Source organism: Sminthopsis crassicaudata, chromosome 3, assembly GCF_048593235.1.
Source record: "Sminthopsis crassicaudata isolate SCR6 chromosome 3, ASM4859323v1, whole genome shotgun sequence".
In the NCBI taxonomy this organism is placed as follows: domain Eukaryota; kingdom Metazoa; phylum Chordata; class Mammalia; order Dasyuromorphia; family Dasyuridae; genus Sminthopsis; species Sminthopsis crassicaudata.
The window spans coordinates 342,723,478-342,742,342 of NC_133619.1; the positions used below are offsets into that span (position 1 = coordinate 342,723,478).

The 18,865-nt window shown below is 33.3% G+C and overlaps 1 protein-coding gene and 1 pseudogene across 2 annotated transcripts in view; one reads left to right on the plus strand and one right to left on the minus strand.

Annotated features, from left to right (window-relative positions):
* SLC35G2 (solute carrier family 35 member G2) overlaps positions 1 to 18,865 on the plus strand; it is a 91,851-nt gene that overhangs the window by 4,855 nt on the left and 68,131 nt on the right. The window lies entirely within an intron of this gene.
* LOC141559542 (large ribosomal subunit protein eL43-like) lies at positions 10,506 to 10,784 on the minus strand (annotated as a pseudogene).

Sequence of the window (18,865 nt, forward strand, 5' to 3'; positions counted from 1 at the left end):
AGTTTGGACTGGAAACATAAATCTGGGAAAAATCTACAATAGACTTTGTCCTAGATTATATCATCCTTGGCTGCTCTGTGTTTGGCAAGGACTTTAAATATTTATTAACTAAGGTGATTTCCAAGCCTCTCTGGCTTCCCACTATGGCAAACCTTCTATATCAGTTAAATTTATGTGGGAACTGGCATGTACAACATTTTAAGGTTTAGAAAATAATGTCCATGCATTTGTGGTTGTTCCATCATTTCAGCAGCGTCTGACTCTTCTTGACCCCACTGGGGGTTTTCTTGGCAGAAATACTGAAATGGTTTGCCATTTCCTTCTCCTACTCATTTCACAAATGAGCAAACAAAATCATATTGACTGAAATGATTTTCCCAGAGGGTCATTTAGCCAAGGCCAAATTTGAACTCAGAGCTCCCAACTCATGGCTCAGCCCAGTATCCATGCTCACATCTAGCTCCCTTTCATAATTCTCCTGTAATTTGAACAACTGCTCTATAAGGTAAACATGACAAATATTATCTCCATTCATAAATGAGGAAACTGAGATTTAGAGAGATTAAGTGTGTTTTCCTATGGGTTTAAAACCAGGAAATATGGAAAATTCTGGGGAGAGAAGACCACATCTGTGTTTTTTACTATCACACACACACACACACACACACACACACACACACACCTCTCACCAGCCTTCTCTAAGCAAGAAGACCTTTGCCTTTTAATCAGCTCTAATCCTTTTTCTACTCTACAGGAATACAGTTTTATTATCACAGAGCTAGATGAATTCAGAGCTATCTTCTTATTTATAGTGTGTGTCTGTGTGTGTGTGTGTGTGTCTATGAATTTTGGTGAGTGGGGGCAATAAAGGGTAGCCTTATAGTTAGACTGGAAACCCTGATGGGAAGGGATAGTTAGAACCCATCATAGTCAAAGTTTGCTATAGAGGCCTATCTGGTAGGTCATATTATTTAGATTGAGTGAGGATAGAGGAGGAAGTTTTTCACTCAAATTTACTCTTATTTCAGAAGGCTTTATATTGTGTCATGACATTTTTTCTTGCTGATGTTGATTTTTGCCTCCATGTTAAGAGGACAGAATAAAGTGTTTAACAAGGAGTTGGAATCCCAAATAATTGAGGAGATAATAAAATACCTAAGTCTAATTGTCCTTGTTGAATTCAAGTCACGTGTCAGTCAAGCTATATTTTCAGGGTATGCAAAAAATCTTCTGATTTTCACCAATATAGCTTTCTACAGAAAAGTCCTTTCTATTGTCCTTCTCATTTATCATGTATCTTAGCTCCCAATGAGCATTAAGCTTCTTAATATTCTTATTGGGCTAGGCTACTCTTTTGGCCTTATTAGTCACCTGTCCCTCAATTTTATCTCTTCTTTATAGTTATTTAAAATCTGAATTATTGATTCAATTCCATTCAATTCAATGAATCTATATTAAGAATTCTCATTCACCATTAGATACTAGAATTACAAAATATATCATACTCTTTAGCCTGAAGGAGCTTATAATCTATTTACAAAAATTATAGTCCTTGAAATAAGTAAATATTCATTAAATACCTACTATGTGACTGATATTATGTTAAGCACTTTGGATAAAAAAAGAGACAGAAATGGTCCCTGCCCTGAAGAAGTTTACAATCCAAAGAGAGAAACTTCAAGCAAATAAGTACACACAAAACTATATACAAGATAAATAAGAATTTACAGAGGAAAAGCACTAGGATTAAAAGGATTTGGAAAAGTCTTCTTCAAGAAGATAAGATTTTTAACTGGGAATTTAAGAAGCAAGGGAAACCAGGAGGCAGAGATGAGGAAGGAGAATATTCTATGCATGAAGACAACCAGCAAAAATGCCTAGAGTCAGGAGATAGTATATCTTATTTGAGGAAGAAGAAGGAAGCCAGTGTCACTGGATCATAAAGTACATGTAAAGGAGTAAGGTATAAATAACTTGGAAAGGTACAAGGGGGTTAGGCTGTAAAGAGTTTTGAATGTCAAACAGATGTGATCTGAAGGTGATAGAAATTATTGGAGTTTATTGAGGGAGTGGGGTGAGATCAGACCTGCATTTTTTTAAAAAAATCCCTTTGGTAAACTGAATGGAGGATGGGTTGGAATGGAGAAAGACTTCAGGCAAATAGACTTAGTAGCAGAGTATGAAATACTTCAAGCAGGAGGTGAAAAAGGCCTGCACCACAGAAATGGCAATATCAGAGGAGAAAAGGGAGCATATTTAAAAAATATTGCAAAGGTGAGATTGATAGGCCTCAGAAACAGATCAGATATAGGGACTGAGAGATAGAGAGGAGCTGAGGATGACAGGTTGTGAGTCTGGAGGGGACTGTGACCTTGGCAATAATAGGAAAATTAGCAGGTGGGAAGAATTTTAGCAAAAAGCTAATGAAATCATTTTTGCACATGTTGCATTTAAGATGTCTACTATCTAGGAGGCGTAATCTGAATAAAAATCCAACAAAGGGAACTGAAAAAATGGTCTGAGGGAGAGGAAAAAAACCAAGAGAGAACCCAGAAGGAAGAGAATATCAAAGAGTAAAGAGTTATCAATAGTATCAAAGACTGCTGAGAGGTCAAGAAGAATCAGAATTGAGAAAAGACCATTGGATTTGTCAATTAAAAGGTTCTTGAAAACTTTGGAGAGAGGAATTTTAGTGGAATGAAGATATCAGAAGCCAAATGTAAAGAGGTTAAGAAGAGAATGAGAGGAAAGTGAGGGAGACTATTGTAGACAACATTATTAAGGAGTTTAGCTATAAAGGGTTAAAAAAAGCTTAAGACAAAAAAATATAGAATAGCCAAGAAGATGGAAAGATCAAGTGAGAGTTTTTTGAGGGTAGAGGAGATATGGACATGTTTATAGGTAGTAGGGAAGGAGCTAGTAGACAGGGAGAAATTCAAGATGTTATAGATTAGGGATGACCAAGGAAGCAATCTACTCGAGAAGATGGGGTAGCATGGGATTACTCATGCAAGTAGAGGGATGATAATATTTGTAATAATAAAATTCAAGGAGAGACAGAACACTTCTTTTTTATATTAAGTAAAATAAAGTATATTTTATATGGTATCTTTAAATTTACAAAGTGTTTTCTTCTCAACAATCTTGTAAAGCAAATAATACATACACTTTATTATGCTAATTTTGCAGATGAAGAAACTGAGGATTAGAGTAACTTGTCCACAGTACCATAGTTAATAATTATCAGAGCCAAGATAAGAATTCAGGTCTTAGACTGCCTATATGTGTATGTGTGTGTATATACATACATAAATAAATGTGTGCATTTATGTGTATATTTATATATTCCACATTTATGCATATAAATACATTTAGATAGGTATGTGTTTATGTATATCTACATATAATACACATATATGTACACACGTGCATGTATCCACATATATACATGTATTCAATTACTGGAACTACAATAAGAGGGTTTCTTATAATGGTTTAAGGCATGGGTCACAAACTTAAGCCTAAAAACTGCTTATGATCTCTTTTAGTTATTCTTTGAGCTATCATTCTTAGCTCTTGTGCCTATATGATCCCTGTGGACAGTAGTTTGCTTAGCTCTGGTAAAGATCACCTATTAGCTAAGTTAGCAGCTTTTAGTTTCCTCCAACGCTCTTTTTTAAGAGGACTCTGCTCACCCCACCCTTGCATATTTTAAGTACAATTTTAATTTGATAGAACACATTTTAAGAAATATTTATATATTGGCTTCCTTAGATTTCTCACATTAAGAAAAAAATTAAAGATAATGATTAAGGAGTCAAAAGTTGCATCAAGCACCAACATTTTGATAAAGAACAAATCTAGAACAACAATAAAAAAATTAACACTATCACATGAATTCTTTTCCCAATAATCCTATACATTAATATTCCTTTTGGAACATTTTTTTTCCCCTGAGGTGCTTATTGTTAGTATGACAACTCAATATTGATTTCAGTCTCTTGTGTCAAGGGCAACACTGATATTGAAAGCTCTGTGCAAGCCAGGATTCTAAAACTACATTTAACAATGTAACCCTGCAGTTTTAGATGACACTTCTATCACAAAACTAAATCAAACAGCTATTTTAGAACACAGCATTTATGTCATTTGCTGATATATAAATTAATTTATTGATAATCCTTCCATTCTTAGTTACCAGATTTCATTTGGGAAGGGAGTGGAAAGGAAAGCAAAGACTTTTGTAAACCTGGGCTTCTGAAATTATTTACTTCAGTGAACTCAGAATAATTTGAAGACTGTTTTCTCAATTGAGAAAGATTCAGTTTCTCTCTACTTCTGAGGAATTCAATTTTTCCTCCTAAAATTTAAGTATTTCTTGTATTAAGGAAAAATGCAGGTAAAATTTCCTAGAAGGCATTCATTTGCATCCTTCCTCTTTTCAAGCTTCTACCCTTCAGCTAATAATGATCAGTAACTTCACTGCTTCTCAATGATTTCATTAGTAGACTAGATGCAAGATGAGATGCACATTTTCAGAAATGACAAATATGTGAATTTGTTATCCTTGACTATACTTGTTAAAGGAGGAACTTTTATTTGGTGGGTAAGAGATATGTATATATATATATATATATATATATATATATATATATATATATATAGAGAGAGAGAGAGAGAGAGAGAGAGAGAGAGAGAGAGAGAGAGAGAGAGAGAGAGAGAGAGAGATGATAGAAACTATTGGGACTGAGATCAACCATTATGGAATTTCCATCCCCACCTAAAAATCTTTGTCTATTTATCCATTATCTTTCTTCTCTCCTAGCTGGAGGAGATGGATCTCCTCATCTTGTACAAAACTACTCAAGTCCTTCACCTTTGTTTTTGATCCCATTTTTTTTCTTTTGGCTCCTCTGGAGACTTTCTCCTAGTGTCACAGCTTCTATTCTTGAAATCTTCGATCTCTCCCACTTAAATGGCTTCTTTTCTTTAGCCTACAAGTATGTTCAACCCTCCCTTGTTAAGAACCGAAACAGCTACAGCAACAACAGCAACAACAAAATAATCTTTTAATTGTGACTCTACTGCTTCTTTAAACTACCAAAACCTTTTTCTCTGCTCCTTTTCCTGATAATCTTCATGCATTAATCTATAACTATCAGTTAGCAGCAAATAAATAAATAACACCAACTCATTGTTGGTGGAGCTATGAAGTAGTTGAAATATTCTGAAAAGTAATTTGGAACTTTACTCCCCAAAAGTCACCAAATCATGCATACCCTTTGTCTCAGCAATATCACAACCAGAGCAAAAACAAGAAGAAAAGAGACATATAAAAATCATGGTGGAATAAAAATGGTATATAAATATAATGGAAATTATGAAAAGGCTAGTTTTAGAGAAAACTGGGATCACTTACACGAATGATACATAGTGAAGTGAGCAGAATCAAGAAAATGATTTATATAGTGACTACAATGTGATAAAGGAAAACAACGTTGAAAGAACTCTGATCAATCCAGTAACTGGTTGTAACTCCAGAACAATGATAATGAAGTATGCTTCTCATCTCTTGGCAGGTAGTTAGTAGACTAGATGCAAGATGAGATGCACATTTTCAGAAATGACAAATATGTGAATTTGTTATCCTTGACTATACTTGTTAAAGGAGGAACTTTTATTTGGTGGGTAAGAGATATGTATATATATATATATATATATATATATATATATATATATATATATATATATATATATATATATATATATATATATACTTCTTATCTCTATTCCACTCACATATTGCTCAAATCTTGCTCTCTTTTCCATTCTTTAGTGAACAAACTCCCTTCATCCTGGCCCTTTTTCTCACACTTCTTCCATCTATTAGCTATTACTGAGAATCAACTCACAGTTTTCCTCTCCAGAATTGGTTTATTTCCGGATACACTAGACCTGGAAGATGAAATCAGAATGCTCCTGCTCTCTGCTGTTACCTCTAAATTTTTCCTTTCCTTCCTTCTCTCAAAAACCTTTTATCCTTTGAAGAACACTCAATCAGAAATTTCCACTCAATTCAAATTATAATAGCTATAGTAAGTTGAATTCTAAGTCATTCTTTTACCTTTTTCAAGATATCCAGCACCTAGAATCTTATATTCCTCTCCTCTTCAACTCCTACCCTTTTTAATTAAAGCTTTTAATTTTTAAAACATGGATAATTTTCAACATTCACCCTTGCAAAACCTGTGTTCCAAATACTTTTCCTCCCTTCCCTTCATCCCCTCCCCTAGAAGGCAAGTAATCCAATATATGTTAAACATGTACAATTCTTCTCTCTATATATTTCCACAATTATCATGCTGCACAAGAAAAATCACATCAAAAAGGAAAAAAAAATGAGAAAGAAAACAAAATACAAGCAAACAACAACAAAAAGAGTGAAAATACTGTGTTGCAATCCACAATCAGTTCCCACAATTAGCTCTCTCTAGGTGTAGATCTCTCTTCAATAAAAGACCATTGGAACTGATCTGAATTATCAACATTGTTTCACTCATACCCTTAACTAAAAGAATTGAATATCCACATAGATGCTTCCTCAAAAACCCTAACTTCCCAATTCTTTAGCCCCTTTAAATCCAACTATGCATTCCTTCACTCTATCTCAGACATAGATAAATCTCACCATATTCATCAGTGTTCTACCTCCCTAACAAGAAATTCTATTTCACCATAGTTTCCTTTCATTCCATCTATGCTTAGGACTCCTTTCTCTTAAATTTATTCCTTGCCCTCCTTGAGACCTCTAATCTCTCCCCTGTATAGTGCTTCTCAGGCCATTGTTATTGCTTCATTTTATTTCCTCTCAGATTTTATTTGTTAATCACCTAATATATATATAAAACTGTGCTACTATCTTAATAATGTTCCTATCTTTTTAAAAATGTATCATTGATGAAGTTTTTAAGTTTGTTGCCCCCTTTTCCCCATATGCCTTGTGGTTTTTATTGTATAATCTTATCTAGCATAGTTATTTTTAGGAACACATGCCATTTTATAGCAGAATTGTCTGTACTTGTTTAAGTAATTAAGGGTTCAATTATTTTAATTTCAATCTATTTAAATTTTTTCTTCTTATTGTTTTCTGCAAAGTATGATCTTAGTTCTGAGGAGTTGGCAGGTTGACTATACACATAGAACTGATTCAGCAATGACTCCTACATCAATACCAAGTTTTTTTCTTTCTCTTAAAATAAAACAATATCCATTTAATTCTTTATGGTGTTATTTGGTTTCATTAAAAGATAGTGCTTGTAATACAAATATGTGAGGTTTCCATGTAATCTACATGTCTGGAGACTCAATATTTTTTTTTACCTGAACCATACTTTCCCATATATTTCTACTCATCCTCTCCTTTTTCAACCTTTGCATTAAAGTCATCAAATATCAGAGTATTTGTTGACTTGACATGGAGAGTTGACATGAAACAGAATTTCTCTACTGCTTCATTCTCAGCAATTCATGTTGGAACATAAATTGAAATTATTTTCATGGTGATCTTTTTGCACATATATTGCAAAATGGGATGACCAAATTTCCTGTGAAATAATATTTCTTGTCTGGGTATAAAATAAAATTCATTTTAAAAACTACTTTCTCTGCCTTTCCACAGAACAGCCATGAGTCATCCTGCCATTTAGATGCAACTTCCTTCTTGTGGCTTGATTCTTTTATAGGAAAAATATTGGGGTTGATAAGACTCAACTCTTCTAACAATATGTTCACTCATCAGTCATTGGACAAGAATCACATATTTAAGTACCATCAGTCAAATTGAAGTTTGTTGAGAGTCTGAAAAGTAATGGAATCTTTTTATCCCTCTATCCCTTCCCTGTCACTCTGCCATTGGTACTGCAGAAACAGAAAGAATTTACTCAGTTCTGAGTTTCATTTGAAAGTTTATCCTCCATATCATGACAAGGCATTGGAATAGTACTTGTAAAAAGGATAAAAGATAAAATATGGCATTTCACAGACTGATGATAAGTTTATGCTTGGCTTAAAAAAATTCCACTGCACAAATGAAAGATGGCAGAAGAATGGCATGAAAATAACTCATATGAAAAAATTCAGAATTTTAAGGTGAATAAAGGTCAAATATGAATTAATAATGAAACATGAACAGCAAGAAAAGCTAATATGACAAAAAGCTAATTTGTCACTTCCCCTTCAATCATTTTAGTCAATCTTATAGGTATAAAATGATATCTCAATATTGTTTTAATTTGCATTTTGTTAATCAATAATGATTTGTAGCATTTTAAATGTGATTATAAATTGTTTTGATTTGGACAGTACTTTTTAGAAATTATGCTGACAAATTGTAGCACATCTAGTAGAGGGTATACAGAATGATGATAGTGCTGCAGACCATGCCAAGAGAAATGAGGTGAGGGAACTGGGGACTTTTTGACTGGAAAAGAGAAATCATGGAAGAGATAGTCTGTAGGGGGTCAGGGAAAAAAAGAGTTTTTGACAGATTTGGGGAGATAGTTTAAGCTTAACATAAAAAAGAGCTTCCTAACATTTATCACCATCTAAAAAACAGAATAGAATGCAAATATCTTATATAGAGGACTAACTCACACTAGTGATTAGATAAATGTCCCGTTGGGTAAAGGGCAATTCCTTTAGGAAAAGTGCAAGTTTTGGAATGAACTGGAATGAGGCAAGTGCAAATTAAACATTAGACTAGACCAAATGAGAATTACATCAAGAGTACAGGAATAATTTAGCATAAGAAAAGCTACTATCATAATTGATTGTATCAATAATAAAAGTTTAAAAAAATCACAATTATATCAGTAGATACAGAAAAAGCTTTTGATAAAATACAGTGCTCATTTCTATTAAAAACACTTAAACGTATAAATATAAATGAGCTTTTTCCTTAAATTAATTTTAAAAAGGCATTTATCTTCATTCAAATATCTTTAAACCAATGTGCTAAAGTTAGCAAGGAAGTGATGATCACTATATTGAAAGCAAGACTCTTTAGGAATTAATTGTAACCAAGTTTTGAGGGAAAGAAGGTTTTGTTGGTAGTGGTGGAGGTGGTCTATGCAATATGTATTTTAGAGGTAGCAACGTAAAACCTGAAATTAAGGTATTAGATTTTACTTGGATTAATTAATTATTGGAACTTTTAAAATTTCCTTCTCTGTGGCAATTACTTGATCCTCCACATATGTATTTATATGAATGCATATAATAATTGACATTTTTACACTGCTATTCATTCATTATTTTATTTTATCCTACCCAACAATCTACTAGGGTAGGTCTTTCTATGTGCTGGACCTAACTTACAATTTCATTGCTACAGAGAATTTTTCAAGAGGAAATTTCCAGTACCAAAGCAAATTATCAGCACCTACTTTGTAACTAAAAGTTTTAAGAGTATTTCCTAAGGACACTGAGATGTTCAGTGATTTGTTCATGGTCACACAGTCAAATGTCTCAAAGATAGGATTTGAACCCAGATCTCCTTGACTCTGAGGTCAGTTCTCTATTCCTTATTTCAAGCAGTCTTTCCATCTACAGCAATCATTGTAATATTATTTTCATTTTGTAAGAGAAAATGGGGTCAGAGAGGGAAGCTAAGTGACTTGCCCATGATCACGTGGCTACTGAATCAGACTTTTCCTTTCTCTACCTCTCTCACTTTAAAAAATTAAAAAACACACATCCACTAAAATCAGCATTCCCATACACACAAGTAGAGCAGAAATAGAAGGTTGTATATGAAACAGAGTTTCTATTATGTACATCTTATCTTTCTTTTTAATTAAATGTTACTTCCAGAGCTGTTGTGTTTGTGATTCCTTTTGCTTTCTTCTGTGTGTTTCAAAAGCATGATTCAATGTTCTCTTTCATTTCTTTACTCTTTCTTTCTGATAACCACATTCCTAGCTCTCTTCTTTCTTCCATCCTCCAGCTTCCTGCTACCAAGAAAAAAAATCTTTGCAACAAATAGGGTTAAGAAAAACAAATCCCAACATCAATTGTGTCTTGGAACATGTATTATGCTATATGTATTAACTATATATCTGTCAATCTATAAAATGTTATGATATTCAAAAGTGTTTTCAGTCTATGATTACTTTCAAGAGTTAGCTGATGAATTTTTTTCAATTTTAACTTGCCTTCTGTTTTTAATGGATTTGGAATTTTTTTATATAATTTCTTAAAACACATGTACAGGTCCTTTATTAAGTTATGGTTTTCAGTAAATCTGACAATTCTTAGATTATTCTCCTTAAGATTTTTTCCAATTAAATTACTTTTGATCATAGAAGTTTTACATATTCTTTTACCTTTTGAGGCTTTTGAGTGCTGTAATGTTTCCTGTTTCATGGAAACTGTTAACTCCATAAATGTTATTCCATAAATTAACCCATTTATTGTAGGACTATGGACTACAAATATTTGATAAGATTTTACTGGTCTTTCAATTCCTTCAGTCTTCTGATGGCAAATTTGATTGTGACTGCTGAGGTGGTATTGTTGGTCCATGAACCACTAGATACTGTGTTCCTACAGGATCCATAATGCCAGATACTCACAGCTCATCTCTTCATTTTGGTCTTGCCACAGAGGAAGCAGGTATATTTGGCATGATGGCTAATTTAAATTTTCTTCAATATTTTTCTGAGGGGTGCATCATAACGTCTTCCATATTTACCAGCAATTTCAACCTTCTTGGTACACTTAGCCATGTTGCCACTTGCAGGGTTAGAGCTCAGAGAAGCCATTCTGTTTTTAAGGGAGTACATCAAATGGATAAAAATTTTCATTTTCTGTTCTAAACTATTTTTCTTCTAATTCCCTTCTGTAAAGAGATATGACTTTACTTTTTAAAAATCTATAGCTTATTTTTTTCCCAGTCAATTTTAGTGTTTTTATGACTAAGCCATTCTTTTTTCTACAGGTTCACTTTTACTTGATATGTAATTATTCTCTTCTTTTGGAATCACCTTTTGGACTTCTCTTAATTTATAATATTCCTTCATTATTTGAGGTTTTCTTCTTTTTACTCATCTCTCCAGCCTCATCTCTTACAGTTGAACTTTTTGCCAGAACAATTGTCTGCACCCCGATAGACAGGCTCTGTTTGGTCATGTCCCTCTGTGGTCTGAATGCTGCTACCAATGTTGTTCTGCATAAGGGGAATTGGAACTATGCTCCACCTTCTGTCACTCTCCCTGGCTTCTGATGGTCTAATGCAGGTGCAGGCCTTTGCTTCTTTTTCTTTCTCCTTTTATGATCTTTAATTGGTCACATGCCATGCTGAGAGTCTGACTGGTCCTAACCAGATATTAATGATTGTCCTGGTTCCCAGCTTTGTGTAAGTTATGGTTGAGTTATCCTGTTTCATCTGTCATCATCTGCTGGCTCTGAGTGCTCTGTGGCACACATCTGTCCTAGCTCCTTGTGAAGTGGCCTATTGAGAACTAATTCTATCCCGTGATGCTCACGGGAGAGCCAAGATTCTGTATTTAGGCCACATTTATAGGAGCTCATGACCTCTAGTCTGTTTCTGTTCAGAATTCCCTTATATTTCATATCTATTTACTAAATTTCACTTTGCTTTCTACCTTTTTAGAGAATCTCTCTCTAAAAGCATGAAGACTTTTGACCATCTTCCTATGTAATCTTGAAATGAATGGAGGAGCTTACTGGTATTTTTATTTAGCCTTCTTTTTCATTAGTCCACCTTGTGCCCCTTCAAATATTTTCTGAGATGTTTGAGAGAGAGCTGGATGCATCTAAACTCTTTCAGATTCCTATTTTAGTTATAAGTATCAATGATTAGCAAGTGTACATCTCCCTATTTTATGCCTCATCTGTCATTTATGATCAGAAGAATTTTGAACAAGGTTATTTCTGTTATCTTTAAAGAAATTGTGTGTGTATGTGTATGGGGGGGGTAGGATGGAGGCAAGATGGCAGAGAAAATATAAAAGACTTCCTTAGCTCTCCTAAATTCCTTCCAAACAACTTTAAAGAATGCCTTAAAATAAATTGCATAGGATAGAACACACAAAAAGAGGGAGTGAAACAATTTTCCAGCCCAAAACAATGTAGAAGGTTAGCAGGAAAGTTTTAATACACCAGGGTGAGAGTGAAGCATATAGGCTACCATTCAAGAAATAGGCGGGGAAAATGAGCAGAGACAACAAAAAATCCTGACAATAAAAAGTTGGTGGCATAAAAGGTGAAAACACAAACTCAGAAGACATAACAAATTCTTGGAAGAATTTAAAATAGTTTAAAAAAACAAATAAGAAAGATAGAAGAAAAATTGGAAAAAGAAATGACAATTATGCAAGAACATCATGAAAAAAGTAAACAACTTGATAAATAAGGCACAAAAAATACTGAAGAAAATGATAACCTCAAAAACCAAAATAGGCCAAATAGTAAAAAAAAAAATTACCAAAAATCCAATAAAGAGAAAAATACTTTAAAAAGCAGAATTGGCCAAATGGGAAAAGATGTACAAAAATTCACTGACAAAAAGAATTCCTTAAAAAGTAAAATTGGCCAAATGAAAAAGAAGATAAAAATACCCAATGAAGAAAATAATTCTTTAAAAATTAAATTTGGACCAGTGGAAGCTAATGAATTCACAAGAATTTAAGAAATAATAAAATAAAATCAAAAGAAAAAAAAAAGAAGATGATGTGAAAATATCTCATTTGAAAAACAACTGACCTAGAAAACAGACCAAAGAGAAACTGTTATGAATTATTGAAACTACCTGAAAGTTATGATCAAAAAAATAATCGAAATATAATTTTTCAAAAATTTATGAAGGAAAACTACCTTGATATTCTAGAATCAAAGATAAAATAGAATAGAAAGAATCCACCAAACATCTTCAGAAAGAGATCCCAAAATGAAAACTCAGAGTAATATTATAGCCAAATTTGAGACTTACCAGGTAAGGAAAAAAGAAACAACTTAAGATCGTGGAGATACAGTTAGTATAACACAAGATTTAGCAGCTTCACATTAAAGGAAAATAAGACTAGGAATATGATATTCTAGAAGGTAAAGAAATTAGGATTACAATTAATACTACCCTAACTAGCAAAACTGAGCATAATTCTTCAGAGGAGAAAAATGGATATTAAATAAAACAGAAGACTTTCAATTATTCCTGATGAAAAGACCAAAGCTGAATAGAAAATTTGATTTTCAAATATAAGAGTCAAGAGAAGCATTAAAAAGCAAATAGAAAAGAGAAATCATAAGGGATTCAACAAGTTTAAAACTATTTGCACTCTATATGGATTCTAATAAGTCCTAACAACTTTCTAATTATGAGGGTATTTAAAAGGAGTATACAAAGACAGGTCACACATGTGAGCTGAATCTAATGAGATAATCCCTAAAAAAATAAAGTGAAAGGGTGAAAAAAGAGGAATGCACTGGAAAAGGGGAAAAGGAAGAGGTAGAATGTAGCAAATTTTCTTACATAAACAAACACAAAAGAATTTTTATGGTGGAGGGAGAAAATACATAAAGTAGGAAAAAGCCTTTGAACCTTACTCTCATCAAAATTGACTCAGGGAAGGAAAAACTTATACATCCAGTTTGGTATAGAAATTCACCTCACCCTTTGGGATATTAGGATTAGAGAAATGAAAATCTAAACAACTCTAAAGTGCCACCCCTCACCTATCAGATTGTCTAATATGACAAAAAAGGAAAATGACAAATGTTGGAATGAATGTGAGGAAATTGAAACACTAATGCCTTGTTGGTGGAGTTGTGATTATGCTCAAAGGATTTTCCTTTTGACACAGCAATACCACATTAAGTCTGTATCCTAAATAGATTTTTAAAAAGGAAAAGGATCTATATGTAAATATATGTACATACATATTTATAATTATAGTGGTCCTTTTCTTGGGGAAAAGAATTGAAAGCAGATCCATCAATTGAGGAATAGCTGTCCAAGTTATGGTATATGATTGTGATGGAATAATAATATTATTGTGCTATTATAAGAAATGATGAACAGGATGCTCTCAGAAAAACCTGGAAAGACTTACATGAACTGATGCAAAGAAAAGTGAGAAGTACCAGGAGAACATTTTGTACATAGTAACAGCAATATTGTACAATGATCAGTTGTGAAGGATTTAGCTATTTTCAGCAATACAGTGATCCAAGGCAATTCTAAAGGACTTATGATGAAAAAATGCTCACCATCTTCAGAGAAAAACCTGATAGAGCCTAAATGCTAGCCAAAGAATACTCTTTTTAAAAATTTCTTTATTTTTCTTAGAATTTTTTTTTGTTGTGGAGGGAAGGTCAGTGTTTTCTTGAACAATATGGCTAATATATAGATATGTTTTGATGACTGCATATGTATAACTTATATTGAATTGCTTGCCTTTTCAATGAAGGGGAGGAAAGAAGGATAGGGAGAATTTTGAACTTAATTTTTTTAAATGTTTAAAAATTGTTTTTATATATAATTGGGGAAAAAAAAAACAAAACAAAATTTAAAAAAAAAGAAATTTTGAGTTGTTCAGATAAGAGTCAATCAATATGAAATGCCAGACACTTTGCTAAGCACTGGGGGTGTAAAAGGGGGCAAAAAAGTCCCTGCCTTCAAGGAACTCATAATCTAATGGGGACAACAAGCAAACAAGTACAAACAAGCTATATATAAGACAAATAGGAAATAATTTAGAGAGGGAAGGCACTAGAATGAAGAAAGTTTGAAAAAGATTTCCTGTTGAAGATGAAATTTTAGATGAAACTTAAAAGAAGTCAAGGAAGGAAGTAGGTGAAGTTGAGGAATGAGAGCATTCCAGACATGGGGGACAGTCAGAGAAGATGGCTAGCGGAGAGGTGTGTATCTTGTTCATGGAATAGTAAGTCAGTGTTAATGGGTCAAAGAATAAGTAAAAAGAATGAGCTGTAAGAAGACTAGAAAAGTGGGAGGGGATTAAGTCATGAAGGGCTTTGTGCAACAGAATATATTCTATTTAATCCTGAAGATGATTAAGAGCCATTCGAATTTATTAAGTAGAGAAGATGACATAGTCAGATCTATGCTTTAGGAAAATCACTTTGGTAGTTGAATGGATCTGAGTGGGGAGACTTAAGCCAGCAAGATTCATCAGCAGGTTATTGCAAATATTCCAGGTGTAAAATGATGAGGGCCTCCACCAGAAAAAGTGGCAGGATCAGAGAAGAGAAGGGGGCTTATTTGAAGAATGTCACAAAGGTAAAATTGACAGAAGATGGCAAAGATTGGCCATGAGGGAAAAAGAGATAGTAAAGAGTCAAGGCTGTGAGCCTGGGGAACTAGGAATATGGCATTACTCTCAATAGTAATAAAGAAGATAGGAAAGGGTTTAGGGGAAAAGATGATGAGTTTGATTTTGGTTAAATTTTAAATGTCTACTAGACATCCAACTTGAGATGTCTGAAAGTCAGTTAAAACATATGAGATTAGCTATCAGCAGAAAGCTTTTAGGACAAGAGAGACAGATTTGATCATCATCAACACAGATGATTCTGATAATATATGTTGACACATACCTTATTTACAGAATGACTTAAGATAACATTTGCTTTACAAAGTAAAATTCCTTTTCATAACTAACAAACAATAATCACGATAAATATTTTTCAGTTAGGGGCAAGATGTGTGTGTGTGTGCATGTAAATATACACATGTATATATACATATATATATATATATATATATATATATATTTATATTTGTGTTTATATACATATACATAAATGTTAGCATTACCTGTATGACAAAGAACTGGAAACAACCTAAATGTCCAAAAATTGACAAATAAATGAAAATGAAAAACAATATGATAAGTAATTTTAAAATATTGTGAGCCTTATTACTTCATGAAACATGGGGGGAGGGGAGGGCATGGTAGAACAAATTTGCAGAAAGCTTGATGTGAGACCTAATTAAATCAGCTCATCCCAAGAGCATACAAGGATAAAACTGGAAAGATAGCAAACAGACAAAAATGAAAAGAATTTTTGTCATCTCTCCAATTAGCTGTTTTCTCCATCTGTGATAGTGAAGGTACCATATTTAGGCTCAACATCACATTCCCTAATATATTTACTATACAAGGAAGTAGAAATTGCCCTAATGAAAGCAAAGACAGGAAGAATAAGAGACAGAACAAGAATAGAAAAGGAGGCCTGTGCTAGAGACAATACAATTTTGAATGACCGAAGGAGTGCTTCTCAATGGGCCAGAAAAAGTGAAAGATAATGATTGGCAAGAAAAAAAAGTCACAATATTATTCCTCCTGTGAAAAGCAATCAAGGAAGGACAGCAATTGCCCCTGACTACATGCCTAGTTTTCCATCTTTAAATACATTTTTGGAATTTAATCTAATCCTAACATATTAAGGACATCTATGGTGAAAATACTTCATGATGTATTTTAATCACACAATTTACTGAAAAGTACAAAGAACACAATATCACATTATTTGTTAACCAATTAAAGACGTTTGATTTGATAGAATAAATTACATCTTTGAAGGCTCTCCTCCAAAAAAAATCTCTCGTAGATATTAAGATCATACAAAATTGCTTGATAGATGTCATAACAGAAGTATTATTCAACAATCCTTTAATATCAAGCAAGGCATAAAATAAGGTGAAGTATACTCTCCATAAATTTTTCCTATTGACATGGGGTTTAAGCATTATACAGTCCAAATAGAAGATAGATTTCTTATAGACTATAAGATCTTCCATGAATTTTACAAAATTCAAAATGGCTCAGTGTAATTCCACATATAGAAAAAACAAATGGCAAAGAATGCCTTCTTTTCAGACTGTGACATGCAATTTAATGGACATCTGGCTGATGTGATCATATAGTACAGGCATAATTCATTTTATTGTGCTTCAATTTATTGTACTTCTCAGATACTGTTTTTTTTTTGTTTGGTTGTTTTTTTTTTTTTTTTTTTTTTTTTTTTTACAAATTGAAGGCTTGTGGCAACTCTCTGTGAAGCAAGTGTAGTGGTGCCATTTTTCCAATTTTCATTATTTCCACAATTTTTCAAAGTTTTCATTATTATTATACCTATTATGGTGATCTGTGACTGATTATCTTTGCTGTTGTAGTTTTTTTTTTTTTTTTTTTTTTTTTTGCTTTGGGGAACCACTAACTGCTCCCATATAAGATGGCAAACGTAATTGATAAATGTTGTGTGTGTTTTGACTATTCCACTACCCAGCTGTCCTCCCATCTCTCTCCCATTTCTCAGGCTTCTTCTGTCTCCAAGATACCACAAAATTGAACAATATTACATAAACTTAGGAGGGTTTGAGAATATGGATCCTAGTTTTAAAAGAAGTTCTCTTGTGGGTAAAATGCACATTCAATGGATGCATATTTAACATGAACATAACTTTTTATATGCAGTAGGAAACCCCAAAATTTGTGTGACTCACTTTATTGTGATATTTTCTTTACTGAAATGGTCTGAAACTGAACTTGTAATATCTCTTTGGTATGCTTGTACATGTATCTTCAACAGTTATTGCAGATGGAGAATGAGCTGGGTCCAAATCTGAATAGGATGAATGGAGTAAGTTTTACTATAATTGTTTTTGTTAAAACTTTTTATTTTCAAAACATATGCATAGACAATTTTCAACATTCACCCTTGCAAAACTTTGTTCCAATTTTCCCCCTATCTTTAGCAATCTAATACATATTAAACATATGTTATTCTTTTATACATATTTCCACAACTATCATGTTGCAAGAAAAATCAGATAAAAAGGAAAAAATAAGAAAGAAAACAAAATGCAAGCAAACAACAACAAAAAGGGTGAAAAATACTATGTTGTGATCTATACTCAGTTCCCACAGTCCTCTCTAAGAGTTCAGATTGCTTTCTTCATCACAAGATCATTGGAAGTGGCCTGAATAATCTTGCTGTTGAAAAGAGCCATATCCATCAGAATTGATCATCATATAATCTTGCTGTCTCTTGGTTCTTCTCACTTCACTTCAGTTCATGAAAGTCTCTCCATGCCTCTCCAAAATCATCCTGCTAATTGTTTCTTATAGAACAATATTATTCCATAACATCCATATGGCATAACTTATTCAGCCAGTCTACAATTGATGGGCATCCACTCAGTTTCCAGTTTCTTGCCACTACAAAAAAAGGGCTGCCATAAACATCTTTGGACATGTGGGTCCCTTTTCCCTTCTTTAAGATCTCTTTGGGATACAGACCTACTAGAGACACTGCTGGATCAAAGGGTATACACAGTTTGATGGCCCTTTCGGCATAGTTATAAATTGCTCTCCAGAATGGTTGGATTCTTTCACAACTCCACCAACAATGTATCAGTGTCCCAGTTTTCCCACATCCCCTCCAACATTCTTCATTACCTTTTCCTGTCATTTTCACCAATCTGAGAGGTGTGTAGTGATATCTTAGAGTTGTCTTAATTTGCATTCCTCTGATCAATAGTGATTTAAAGGGTTTGGCTATAATTGTAAAGAACTCTCATACAGATGATTATGAGGACATATATTTAGAATTAAAAGGTATCTTCTTAAGTAAAAGAGAGATGGTCTCAGAAGCATCTGAAAATATTTGGTGATGCTTCCCTAAACACACTGCTGGGTTTTTCTACTTGATAACTCTTAGGCAAGATTGCCTTTGTTACACTAAGTTGTCCTTTTTCAGCTGGTAAACTTATAATATAACCTTTTTACCTATAGTCTCTTGCAATTCAGGACAATTTCTAAGG